Here is a 13277-nt window from a genome sequence, read left to right as displayed (position 1 = left end):
TTCCGAACGATCTATATTTTTAGTGTATGTAGCGTGAATTTTCGAACGTGCTACAAACTAGAACTATTCTAGAACTGAATAAACGAAAACCCCCAATTTCTTTCAAAATTAAATAAAGTTTTCTGCGGAACTCTCAAAATTATTCGGTATATGCATGTTTTAATTTGAATATTTCGAAAAAAAAAAATTTTGTTTTATCACTTGAATGTCTGGTACGTACGCAATAGTAGCATTCATAGGGATTTGAGTGTAAGTGACGTAAAGTAAGTGACGAAATAAGGTGTCATAAAACATAAGGCCAGTAAAAACATGTGCTGAAACAGCAATTTAGACTAAATGGAGAAAAACTAGCAGAGAAAAACTAGCAGTTACTCAGTTTAGAAAGTTATGACTACTCATGTGCGTTTTAAGTTAAGTTAAATTCTCCTCACTATTGATTATTTGACAACGGTTTGAGTTCGCCTATCTTTGTCTATCAATGATTTTTAACATCTGTATATTAAAACTTGAATTCCATAATAACTTTTTATGGAATTTTCAAGTTAGCTCTCTAATCCTCTTTCAACACAATAAATTATTATGTATTTAATAAATAGTTTTTGCGAAATTTTAAAAACGCATCTCAAAAAACTTTGTAATTCGAACTTTTCTTTCTATAATAAGTTTATAGCACTGTCGTATATGTGTTATATACAAAATTTCTTTTTATTTCTCTTTGATATTACTTTGATATTTTCAATATAATGTAGTTTCGCTCTCCTTAAAAATTATATATAGTAAATAGCCTCTCAGAGTGAAGTAATCTTAAATATATTGTACAAAGCGATCAATTATTTAAAAATTTTATAATAGATAAATGGTGCGAATGGAGACTCGCTGGGGCTACTCTTGTATATATAAATATTTTGAATATATGTATGTATGTACTAACCAATATGATTTAATTTAGGACGTAAAAATTACTTAATTTCAAAATTATTTAATAATGATGTCATTTTTCTGAAAACGAAAAATACAAAAATGACAAAAAAAAGTTAAAATAAAATAAAACAGAATCAACGCAACAACAGTATTTAAAACTATGACGATAAATTTTTATTTTAACAAAAAATTTAGTAAAAAATTAAAAGCATCGTTAGGGAACCCTCATGGTTTTTATGTTTAATACAAGAATTAAAACACACAAAAAAACACAAGAAACCGGTTAACTTTGATTTTTTTTTTTGTTTCGTTAATTAAACGGAGGGTTTAACATTGAAAGTTAAGCAAAAAAAAACCAACAGTGACGCCATCATTTTCATTAAATGGGAATACTAACCAAAAAAAATAATAAGCAAAAGAAACTTAAAAAAAACTGATGTGAGCAGCAACATTACCGATCGACCTGACAGCATTGTTAAAATGCTTGCACTAGAAAAGTTTCCTTTAAATATTTATTTAAAATTCTATGATATATGTACGAGCACGTATATATAAAGTAGCCTTTTAAATAGTTCATACACCTTGAAAAATATAAATTTTATTCTTGGTAAGGTTTAATTTTCCCTGTAAGGTTTTTCCTAGTTAAACAACTAGAAAACAGTTTTCTAGTTAGATTCCTGCGATATTATCATATATACGACATAGGCCCTTAGTGAAGGTTCTGTTTCCGAACACTGATATTCCCGGAAAATACGGCCCTGCCTGACTTACCATAGTGGTCATTAATTTTTATGCATCCCCTTCTTTTAAATGTATTTTTGTCAAATGAATACATGTATCTTTCTTATTCAATTTATTTATAAATTTAATTTACAATAGTAATTTCCAATTTACAATAGTAACTAAATGAGTTTATTCAAACATTAGTATCTTAATTTATTCAATCTTAACTAAATAGTTTGTGATACATGATATCTAAATGAGCTCAAGATTTATAATTGTGCAAAATACAAATGTATGGGCATGATATTTTGGAACGCTAATACGTATCTTTCAGTTTTCCGTATTAGTCTCTTAAAAATCTCAATGTAATAAAAAATTAATTTTTTAAAGACACCCATGTGTATCTACATACATATGTGTACAAATATACCTACAAGTCTAAATTCAATCAACCAGTTGTCTTACATAAATAAATGTAGTTAAATTGTTGCCATTAATTGCTGCCAAAATAAAAGTCAATATTTTTGATAATTTAATATCGAAAACTAATTTAAAATTTTTACAATTGACTGTTTCCGATTGAAAAAATTGGAGTATGGTAGAGTGGGTTTATAGGTAAATAGGTACTCACTTTCTTGAAAATAAATATCCACTAGTTTGTAAGTTTATTGCCTTTTGTATAACTTGATGTGTTTATTTGATACGTAAACTTTTAAAATTATAAAAAATAAGAGCTACATGCCGACCAAACCCTGCATAGGATTCTTATACGATAATTTTATGAATTTATATTTTTATTATGAACTTTTAAGGTAAATAGGTAAATACCCGCTCATACTTATGTATGTATTTTGGTATAAGTACTAACATTGGTACCTACTTATCTATTTACTTTAATTAAAAATATATTTTTTAAATTTTTATTGATTTTCAAAACAAATTCAAAATAGTTTATTGGAATTTTTTTAAAATTTTATATTATAAATGTTCTAAATAATATTTACGTATGTATACGTACATGCATACATTAAAAAGAAAAGTTCAGACAACTCTTTGAATTCTTTTTCTACATAACATTCTTAAATAATTTAAAAAAAAATGTTTACAAAAACATTTTAAATTTTATTACTTTTCCTAAATAAATACAAATAAATACTAGGCGGAGGATGATTGAAAAAAAAAAAGAAACAGGAAATAAAATATTAGGAATAGGTGCAGAAAAAAATTCAAATTTTATTCTTATAGGTACACTCATACATAGTATGCATGTACAGGGTGCACGAGACTTATGAGAAAGTTCTAAATTAAATCTTTTCACACATACATACATATACTTATTAATCCGCAGAAACTTAATATTTCACTTCTGCAGATTTTATAAGTGCTACACGAGTAGTTTTTTAGTTTTTCAATATCCAACATTTTTCTATTACTTAAGCATTTTTTCTAATTTATATTATTTTTGCAGAGTACCTATAGCTATAAAAAACTTAAAAATTCCTCTAGAACTCTTAGGTACCCATACAACCGTTATTTTCGCAGATTTTGCAGTTTGAATTTTTTTTAACTTGCTTTATACTAAAGAGTTAGAATTGAATTGAATCGAAAGTCTCTTGTATATAATAAAACTAATATTTTAAAATCATACACTGATTGAATTTTAGAACCCTCCATAATAATTTAGAAAGGGTGTATAGGACTATAGGTATTTGTAGAGAAATTTTTTTCATAACAAAATTTATTATATTTTTTTTATTACGTATGGACAAGTACGCAGGAAAATTAAGGAAAGGAAAAAAAAAAAAATATATAAAACGCATGCCTTCAAGAAGAGCAGAAGATTTTTTAGGTTTTGCAATTTTTTATTATCCTAGGACAAAACAACACGGAAAAAAAATTGGGTGTCATCTCTTTTGGTTTGTTTTGTTTGTTATTGGTTTTTTTTTTTTTGGAAATTACATACTCGTACATGTATATACGTATGTACATATCCAATACAAAAGTATTAATTATTAAACCAAGTATTTTTTGAATGCACAAATTCTATCAAGGGAAGCAAATTAGTACATACATACATACATACAAACACGAAACCAAAAAAGATAATAAAATTTTCTCGAAATTTCTTTAAAAATTTTTCTCTATATTATTATATTTGCAGACATATTTTTTTTTTTCATTTTATATACCTACATACATACATTAATACAATATCTGTAAATATTTCAAATTCACACTCATATGTACATATGTATGCACGGATGTAAAAATGTTGTAATACATAATATATTGTTGTATTTCACTTAATTGTTGTTTTCTTTATTTTTTATTTTTTTTGTATCAAACTCACAAAATTACAAATATACAAAAAAAAAAAATTATTTTAATTTGTTGGATTTTTCAAACAAAAATTAAAATTATTAAAAAATATTAATTATTTTTTTTTTTTAATTACACAAAAAAAATGTAGCGGTGGTGTACCTACATTTTTTTTTTAAATTATTTACCCGAGAAACGCGCGATTTATCCGCAAATAAAATAATAATAAAAATAAACGTCAGTTTAATATCACTTATTGCTTACAACTAAGAAGAAAAAAAATAAAACATAAATACAAAAAAAAAAAAAAAACAAATAAAAAATCTTGGTTGTTTTTTTTATTTTCTTTTTTATTACATAAAAAATCTAAAAAGAAAAGCAAAAAAAAACAAGAATTAATTTTTTATTTCTTTTTTTTTTTTTAATTTTGTTTTATTTTCGTTTCGCGTTGCTTTTTTATTCGACTTTATTACAAAAAAAAAAACAACAAAAATGGAATAGGTAAAAAAACAAGAAACAACGGCAAAAACTAGCTATTGACAGCGCACACAAGAAACTTTTTTGACAACTACAATGACAACTACTTGTTCTGAGTTTTGCATAGAAATTGACAAAATTTCGTTTTTTCACTAAATTGAAATTACATTCCTGTTTATATGGCGGTGTTAAACGTACTTGAAACTTATTTTATGTCCACCTAAACGTCAAGAACTAGCTGCACTCAAGTTAATATTTGGACTTTCAAGTTTACTATCTATCGAGTAACTCTACGTTGTATGGTCGCGAGATATAAGGATGTATTTATATGCAGGAAAAGACCGGTACCTTTTTTTTCAACAGGCTGTAGCTCGAAAACAAGTATATCTGGATCCCAAGCCTCGCTATTGGTTTTTTGCTGGAACAAGTCGAACTACTTTTGAATAGATATATGTACTTTGGTTCAGAGATATCAGACAGCAGTTATATTTTGATAGAGCTCAGATATTACGCCAAAATTTAATAATTTTGCTACGAGAATTATTACTAAAATAAAAATCTACTGATTGCTGCTCCAAGCTCTCACAAAAAATCTGACAGCAAATCTGACAAGAATAGAAAGTAATTTCTATTATTGTATCCATGATTAAATCTGCGATAAAATCTGATAAGAATTTACACAACAGATTTTATTTATACCAGAGTATATCTATCTAAAAAGTTGTTCGGCTCATTCCATTCCGTCAGTTTCCGTTTGCTTGTCATTTCCAAATTCTCAAAATATTCCATTTTTATTTAAAAATACTCGTAGATAGTAATAAGAGTTGTGTAGGCAAAATAGAAACAAAATATTGCAAACAAACTAGTATATCAATAACATCGAACTGTAACAAAATTTAATTAAGTTTGGAAATAAACAAAATTAAATTTTGTTATTTTTATTTTGATAGCAACAAAATTTATTTTTAATTTCATAAAAGTTAGGTAAAAAAATTCGAATATATGAAAGCTATAGATATGATTTTAAAATGTTATATATTTTAATATTGTATATATGTATGTACATATAGATGCACATGGTACAGTAGATACATAGTTTCGAGTAGTGAAATAGAAATAAAGCAATTTATAAAGAAAAAAATGTTTATGCATGCTGATTAATATTTTATGAAATATAGTTATTACCGATATGGGTACTATGAGTTTTAATTCATAAAGAGAAGACTAAAATAAAAATATGAAATTTAAGAATATATATTTATACCATTAATTGACAATAATATAAATTACAAATTTAATTTTTTTTTAATATTATTAGTCTTTTTAAAACTTATTTTTATTATTTTTTAAATAAGAAGGCATACTGATTAGCTAAGGGACTTTTACGTATACAAAAATTAGTGAGTGATTGCATTAGTGTAATGTAAACGGAGAGTCGAACTACTTCTTACATAGATATACTTTGATTTATATTTTTACGTCAAGCTTCTGACGGTAATGTTTTCAAAATTAATTGTAATCTATTAACAGCCAAAAAAATTAAAAAAAAAAGTTTTTAAAAATTTTTTTTAAAAATTTATTTTCCGCCGTGTTATTTTTAAAAATCTGACCGAAAATATTATGCTATTCGGATATGTTTTTATTTTTTTCATCAGATTTTTTTTTATATCAAACTTCGATTACACATCAGATTTAGATTAACTAGACTAACCTAGATTAAGGTCCTGATCGTTTTTTTCGTTCTTTTACTCGGCAAGTGAGGAGAAAGTGAGTAGCTACGAGTATTATATATTTGTATAATCTAATTTTCGAGTGAGAAGAATTATTCTGTATTGCGTACCTTTTTTTTTTCAAAAATGTATACAAAATTTATTCACTTTATTTTTGAAATTCAGACGTTCAGTCGATAATTTGAAAAAAATGCAATTGACAAAATGAGTAATCTTGTTGGAAAAATGAAATATCCAGTAGAAAGACCGAGAATTCTGATTTGAAAGTGAATAAAAAGTGAGTAAAAAAGGCCAGTTAAAGGATTAGACTGTAAATCTGATGGTGACAAGCGCCTCAGATAAAATCTGATATTAAACAATATTAATTTACATATATAAACGACTTTCAACAGACTCAGATTCGAATTTAGTCGAATATTCAACAAAATGATGTTATGGTTCGAGAACAATTAAATTTGCTAGGCCAAAATCGTCGCTATCGAGGTTTCCAAAAAAAAAAAACATTTGAAGTTATTAAGAAGTGAACGAAGTGAATAATGTAGGTAAGGCCATTCAACTTCAAAATGAGGCCCATCATTCTTGCTTCCAAGAAAAAAAAATATTCGATTTTACTATTAAAATTTAAAAAAAATTTTAAAAAAAAAAAATTAAGAGTTCAGCCATGAAAAATATAGATTTAGTTACATAAAAATTCCATACAAATTTATTATTTGTCAAAAAAAAAGCAATCAGTAAAGTTAGTTGAAAATGCCATTTCTTCTTGTAAGTATGTGATGAAGGAAACTCGAGTGGCCCATACTCACATAGCGCATATTTGCCAACACCTCACAAAAATTGGCCGACAGTTGATGTAGATTATAATAATAAATACATTTTTCAAAAATTTAAGGTTTCATTGTCATTTTAACATTTTTAATTTATGAAATAAATGCAAATATGTTTTCATTAATTACAAATAGATTTTAAAAAATAACTAACAATACCAACAAGCAATAAAGAGAATGCCAATTTCATACAAAACACAAAACGAGCCCGTCGCAAAACTGACAAACCAATGAATTCATCTTAAGAGTTTATAAATTTTAATTTAAATAGTTCTAGCCAGATAGGATTCGGGTAAAAATTAAAAAAAAAAAACAACATCGATCAAGTTGATTATTCAAGAGATCTTTCTTTCTAGAGAAAGATTAATTTATTGAAAATTACTTAATAAAATTATGGAATTTCTATTCAAGTAACTATAAATTTCCTTTTTCAAAGATTATTTCATTTGGGATATCTTACTTAATTATATTTCTATATAAGGTGGAAGCTTAAACTAACACTACTGTTAAGTAAACAAGTAAATAGATTCGTACACTTTAATTATGTTTTTACTAACCGCATTGCATACAATAAGAGAGGTTATATGGGAATCCGCTTCTCCAGAAGCGAAGGTAAACAAACTATTTTTAGAGATGTGTCGGTCTGTGTGTTTGCCTATTTGTGCAGATCAGTATCTCAACTTGGGCTGAACCGATTTTGATGAAACTTTATATTATGTTACTTTATTTTGACTATTTCACAATTTAATCAACGTTTGGGTTAATTTTGCATTTTTGCGCACATAAAGATAAACAATCAAATTATTTCTTTGAAATTTTATATGCAAATTCGTTGCATATCGTTCAAACAATGAACCTATAAATTTTTTGGAAGGACCGAACGAGCAGTTGATTTTACTTTTTTTTACCATATTCTTGAAAATTAATATGTGAGCTCTGGTTGTTACCAAAAGTAAGTAATAAATTTTTCTGGGAATTCCGATGGTACAAATCCAAATTCACATTTTTTGAGGAGTTAACTAAGAGCAAACTAGGGTCCTTAAAATAATAAAGAAATGTTTAAAACGCATTATCATTATCTATGTAGATCTTATTACCACGATAATCATATTTACTAATTGAATAATCTACAAAATAAAATATAACTTACCTTATTAGCAAAAATATTGTTGCTTTACTTAAAATCTCTACATTATTTTAGCTTGAATCCTGATAAATGCCCATATTATTTAATATGGATGAAGTGTCCTAGTTGTTCAGCTTGACAGTGCTATGCACTCATTCCTATACACAATACAATAAAATTTTTATACATTTTTATATCTAGTATAAAATTTTTTTATAAAAACAATTTATATCACATATTTATTCACTGTACAATTTTAAAAAAAGTAAATTATTGTTTCTTTTCAAATATTAGAACAAAATCATCTAAAAATTATAATTTTAAGCGGTAGCGGTATTATTAACGCCCGGCGTCACTAAAACGTCAAATATGACAATTAACACATGTAGCTGATGTGATGGCATTTAATATAATTTAAAAGCAAAAAATATTCACAATAGTCGAGAGTTAATATTGTAACTAGGTCTGTTCACATTTCTTTTTTTTTTACTTTTTTTACATTTACTTTATTTTCACATTATTCATTAAAAAATTGATTCTTTTTTGTATGCCGTGTATTTGAAATAAAATTTTGAAAGAGAACTATAAATTAAAAGTGGATAACCTTTTTTATGCAATTATTTATAATTATTTATTATAAATATCTTATTTCTTCCATTACAGATATGCACGCATAACTCTTTTTTCCTAATAAGTAACGTATCAGCGTTTCTGTCCATTTTTTGGATTTTCTTGTAAATTAGTTTAAACAGATAAAGAATAAGAAAGATAATGTACAATTTTACTTTGTATTAGTAGATTCAAACGTTCACCTCAAAAAATTTTTGGTACAAAAAGGAAGACAGAAATTTCATAACTACAAAACTATATATTTACTATATGGCAAAGTGAGATGGAAGGTACAATGAAAAATCAAGTAATGAAAGAAGAACACGACTTGTAAAGTCACAATATTTTTAAATATGTGAGTACATTTTCCTGCCAATAAAATATTTTTATTTATGTTAAATAAAAGTTGATTCATTTAATTTAATTTTAAAGCTTCGACGATTTTTTCAACAGTGTTTTAATTACATTTAAAATATCAAATGATTGAAAAGTTTTAAACTAGCATATTATAGTTTTAAATTGAATTGAAATTCAATTGTTTGAAAGTTTTAGAAAATATAAAAATTATTTTAACATCGTTTTAAGGGTGAGAAAAGTAAAACTAGAGGTACTGTTTACATGCACGACAAAATAAAAAAAATAAATTTGCGATAAAATCGGATGACTATGTTATCAAACTACAGTGAATGTTTGTATATCATACAAAAATTATCTGATAACTCTCAGATTTAAAGTAAAAATTTAATAATTTGCTATCAAAATTATAATCAAAATAAAAGAAACATATTCAAATTTGCCGCCATTTTACTTTTAAAAAATCTGACAGTAAGTCTGATGGGAATGGTATAATTTTATTATTTGCTTTCAGGCAAAATCTTATGCCAAACAGGATTTACATATAGTAACTACCTATTTAAACTCAAACTACTTTTTATTATGTTAGCTTGAAAGCCTGAAAATTACGTTTAGCTATTACATTTCAAGTCAAGAAAGCAAAATTTTCTAATTGACTTAAATGAAATCAGCTTCAAGTCAAGGAACAATTATATAGGCTTTAAGTATGCTTGGAACTGTCATATAAACGGGGTAAATGCTCACGTAACTAAAGTTTTATACATTTTGCTATAGTGAATATTTTTGTCATTGTGAATGAATGGTATTTTTTTTCTTTGCTTCTCTTCTGTAAAAAAATGTCCAACAGTTTTGATTGAGGTTTTTTTACGCCCAGAGAAAAATATCAAAACTTATAGAAAATTTTATTTTGAATAAAATTCCAATTATAATGAAAATTTAGCATACAAGTTAAAAATTTCAAAATTAACAGAAGATAGCGCTTCTGAAAATTATGTATTTATATTTAAAAGTATTTTGATATTTTTGACAAATATGATCATTTTGAGCAACCCATGAATCATTCTATAATTTATATTCTTAAATATACCTTTAATATTCTTGAAACGTTTATATTATATCAACACAATGTATAAATTATATTGTTATATATAACTTATACACAATAGTTTATATAATTATACGTCTGTCTTGAATAAATCTTGAAAACTCTTTAAAAAGAAAAAAAATAAATTTGTAGCAAAAAGGAAAAAAAATTCTCATTCAAAAAAAGAAATGAACTGGACGGAAAAAGTAAATATGTGATAAACGTCAAATTTCAAAGTATTTATCCAACATAAACAAATATTTTTTAGTTATACCAAAAACCGAAAATTTCGACTTTATATTATAAAATTGTGAAACTTAAAAAAAAACCATTTGTGAACCCATTTTGGTTATTTTATTTTTATGAAAAGTTTTTAAAACACCAAATTTTACTTTATAAAACTTGAAAAAACTTTAAAAATTGAGAAAATGAAAACATCATTATTTTCTCTCATTTTTCTTCAAAAAGTATTCTCCCAGAATTATTGCATGCAAAAACTTTATAGATTTTTTGACAGTTTTTAAAAGCTTTCTTGTACCAGATTTATGTATGAGATTTTAGACGTAAAACAACGAATTAGAAATACTAAAGAAAGGAACATCTTTGTTTTTATAACGTTTACACTCCCTAAACATAGTGAAGCCAAAAACTACAAGTAAGTCACTTTCTTTGCTCTGAGCATTGTCAAAGTGAAATTAAAATTAAATGCCAAATGTTGTTGTTCTTTTTTTCTTAGAAAATTACGCGCCTCTATATAAAAAGTAAACAAAGAAGATTTTGTTATTTTGCTTTTAAAATTAGTGCAGTTTCTAAATAAAAAATCATAAAATATTTAATAATAAGTGATTTAATAATAAGCAGTTTCTAAATTAAAAAACTAATAAAAAAAATATAACAAGTGAAAAAAAGAAAAAAATTTGTTGAAAATGAAAAAATGTGTATTGATCTAAATTCTTATTCCCATTTGCAAAAATAAATGGTTCACCAAATGCATTTAAATATTGTTCATTTCAAAAATTAAAAGATATATTTTTATTCAAAAGTGCTTTAATTAATTCATAATTTGTAATTTTATTAGGTTTTTAAATTTGCAAAGAAAACATTTTTTTTTTGTTTTGTTTTAAATTAAAATTACTTCGGATAACATAATTTTACCAGGACCGGATTTTTTAAGCAAAGTGAGTTTGTGTTTGACTAAATTTAACATACAAACAAATATTATAAATGATCTTTTTTTTTGTGTAATTACAGTTTTCCTAGAAATGATGAAATAAAAAATATTTTCCTTTATAGAGTGAAGATTTGGTCACCAAACAAATATATGAAGACGTCCTGATGCAGTTGAATTTAGTAAGTAAAATAAAATATTAGCGTGAATTATTTATAAAATATTTTGTTTTAGAATGTATTAGTATGTGAAGCTCAATTAATGAATAAGGAAGGATACGACAACATACCATCTACTTCAGTGAGTAATAAATATCATCTTAATTATAATTTGTTAAAAATTATACTGTTTTAGAGTCATTAAAATTTATATGTATTTATATTTATTATTGTTTAGAGTTGTAAAATTGTCAAACAAAACTTATAAAATAAAAAATTTTTCAGCAAAATATGTTCATTTTCGAGGGTGAAACCAAAGAAAAAAATAAAATAAATACGCTCCTGTTACGATTTTGATAATACTCGGAGCAAAGAAAGAGACAACTAGAAAAAGTTTGGTTTCATTGTTTTTTTTGTAAAATAAATGAAAAAAAGCAGAAATGACTTAGGCTGACCCTGTCGTTTTAAAAACTACCATCTCTGACATTTGTAATTCCCTCTCACCGCTCATAACATAATAATAACAATATTTACTTTTGATCGTCGTACGTCCATACATATGTACATAATTATTGTCAAATTTAAAATTGTATTAAAAACAAAGTACATATTTCAATTTTTGGCGGTAATTCTAATAATAATTAGAAAAAAAGTTGGTTTTAGCGAAATTGAAAAAGATTTTTATGTATTTTTGATAAAAATAAAATTGAATAATAAAAATTAATATTGTAAAATTATATAATCAAAAATCTAGGAGAAAATAATTAAATTATAAAATTTTTTTGGTGAAGAACAAAAATGGACAAAAATATTTTGCCAGTTGTTGAACATTTAGAACAAAATAAAAAAAATTCTAAAGAATGGCATTTTACTATTCAAATTGGAGCTCTGGAGTTAGTAATCTTGGCTTAACTAATATTATTGTGGAGTTCATGAAGAAATTATTTGGTATTTATTGGAATTATCCTGGATAATGGAGAGGATTTGAAAATAATTTTTTATCAAATGTAAGTAAGTAATATATACACATATTTGTGTACATATAGGCGATAAATAATTAGAATTACATTATCTTATTAATCATATATAAACATGTATGAATAGATCCTTATTAATCAGTTTGATTTTAAAAATTTTTAGAAAAATTTATTTCTGTTATTAGTTTTTTTCATTTTTAGTTATTTTAAAATTAGTTTCTAGTAGCCTGCCAATTAAAACTAATATGATTTTATATGTACATATTATGTAGATGTCAATTAGGGATGTAAACTAAATTAGCTACCGAATCTAGTAGATATAATGTCTGAGAAAGTTGGTTCCACTATAATTTGTATCACCAAAAATAATTAATTTTTTTATTAAAATGGATTTGATTTTTAAACAAATCCTTAACAATTTATTCTGAACTACTAGTATTTAGTAGAATCATGTTAGAAAAAAAAAAAAAACTAATTAAACTTAGTAGTTAAACTTTCTGGATTTAAAATCTGGGTATATGTATATTCAGTGAATATATATATGACCATAAATATGTAATGTTCTCATTCAGGTACGGAAGAAACTATTATATGAAAGTTAAAAGTTTTAAAAAATTAAAGAAGAAATATATTGTAAGATAATTGTTTAAAAACTGGTATGATGAGCACAATTAGGGCCTCCAAGACTATCAATTTTGTCAATTCATTTACAATGAAATGTCAAAAAACATCGAAATTGATTCGCAAATTCAAATTACTAAACAATATAGTTTGGATGGTAATTAAATTATCGTATGATACTTTTCG

At 24.9% G+C, this 13277-nt stretch overlaps 1 protein-coding gene across 5 annotated transcripts in view; it reads right to left on the bottom strand.

The window, feature by feature from the left end:
• Positions 1 to 8423, bottom strand: part of LOC129613778 (ankyrin-3) — a 42626-nt gene extending 34203 nt beyond the window's left edge. Inside the window, exon 1 of one of the 5 annotated variants that reach the window (XM_055528004.1) lies at positions 8145 to 8423. The gene's annotated coding sequence lies outside the window, so the exon portion shown is untranslated. Of the gene's footprint in view, positions 1 to 3833; positions 4216 to 8144 lie in introns of those variants that run through there. The other 4 variants (XM_055528003.1, XM_055528005.1, XM_055528002.1 and 1 more) reach the window with 4 other exon arrangements.
• Between the last annotated feature and the right edge of the window lie 4854 nt (positions 8424 to 13277).

This window comes from Condylostylus longicornis, unplaced genomic scaffold (assembly GCF_029603195.1).
Source record: "Condylostylus longicornis isolate FDR11 unplaced genomic scaffold, ASM2960319v2 ptg000091l, whole genome shotgun sequence".
Lineage (NCBI taxonomy): Eukaryota > Metazoa > Arthropoda > Insecta > Diptera > Dolichopodidae > Condylostylus > Condylostylus longicornis.
This window is presented reverse-complemented; position numbering and strand designations above follow the sequence as displayed.